Source organism: Seriola lalandi, unplaced genomic scaffold (assembly GCF_002814215.2).
Source record: "Seriola lalandi dorsalis isolate HSWRI2012SDOR001 ecotype SW California unplaced genomic scaffold, Sedor1 jcf7180002054581, whole genome shotgun sequence".
NCBI lineage: Eukaryota > Metazoa > Chordata > Actinopteri > Carangiformes > Carangidae > Seriola > Seriola lalandi.
The window spans coordinates 1558221-1559308 of record NW_019525134.1 but is presented as its reverse complement, the minus strand read 5'-3'; the positions used below and the strand labels follow the sequence as shown (position 1 = coordinate 1559308).

Below are 1088 nucleotides of genomic sequence, written 5' to 3'. Positions count from 1 at the left end.
CAAATGCTGTTGAGGGGGGGTGGGGGGTTTATTCCAAGGTTAAGTTAGCCTCTGCTCACCACAGTTGTCACTGGTTGCGGCAGCTTGTTTCTGATCTGGAGTTTAACGCTGCAGGTGCGGATTTTTTTTTTCTCTCTCTCTCTCTCTTTATTAACGGAAACGTCACGCTTGCCGTCGTTTAATTGCCCATTAACGGAAAGTAACAATTACCGGCGGAGCCGCGATGTCGCATTGTGTTGTTGCCTTCCGACTGTCCAGAGAAGTCAAGCCGAAGAAAACCATTTAACACCAGCGCCATGTCTCAACTGCATTCCCGCACTAAAAAAAAAAAAAAAAAAAGAAATAATAAAATGATAAAAATAGTAAAGAATTAAAGAAAAACACATTTGTTGCGTTCACTGACCAAACATTACAACAACACTTGATCTCTACCACAGCAGACTACACGCAGCGCCGCATCCACTCCAGCATGCGGGAGGAGACCTGTTAAACCATCAATTACACTGCGGTACACACACGAGCAGCAGTTGTTGCATGTGAATGAAACATTGCTGTTTTGCACATTTGCGACCGTCTCCGGATGTTTCTCCAGCCAGCGACATGTGCCGGAGCGCGCACATCACGGTACAATGAGACAGTGCAGGTGATGACAAGCATTAGCAGAAACAATAATAATCTCACCAGCAGGAAGGAGGGCTGAGCTCCGGCTCTTCTCTTCTGTGTCCCGGAGTTAATGAGCTTCAGTCTGAGGTCCGGCGGGTTTCTCCCTCTGCTCTTATTGTCCACTGGCTTTGGATTTTCTTTTTTCTCCAGCGGTGAAATAATGGGGGGAAATCGGCGTCCTCTCGCAAAGCTCTGCCCTCTTCAAACTAACCTTCCCGCCCCCTCCTTATACCCATCTCAGATTGGCGCTGGCCAGGAGGGGCAAACCCTGAACCCGAAGGGCTGGTTTAGAGGCGGTGATCTGTCACGCGGATCAGTGCCCACATGGACATGCGGTGGACGTTAGCGGGAGGGCTCTCTGTTAACCGAGCAGCTTGTCAGTGATGCTCCCGACAGCTGGAAGGGACTCTTTTTTTTTTTTTTTT

General features: G+C 48.8%; 1 protein-coding gene across 1 annotated transcript in view; it reads right to left on the bottom strand.

The window, feature by feature from the left end:
* The window catches only part of gabra3 (gamma-aminobutyric acid type A receptor subunit alpha3), an 83891-nt gene extending 82854 nt beyond the window's left edge, over positions 1-1037 (bottom strand). The window contains exon 1 of the mRNA XM_023418240.2: positions 682-1037. The gene's annotated coding sequence lies outside the window, so the exon portion shown is untranslated. The remainder of the gene's footprint in view (positions 1-681) is intronic.
* Positions 1038-1088: the final 51 nt, after the last annotated feature.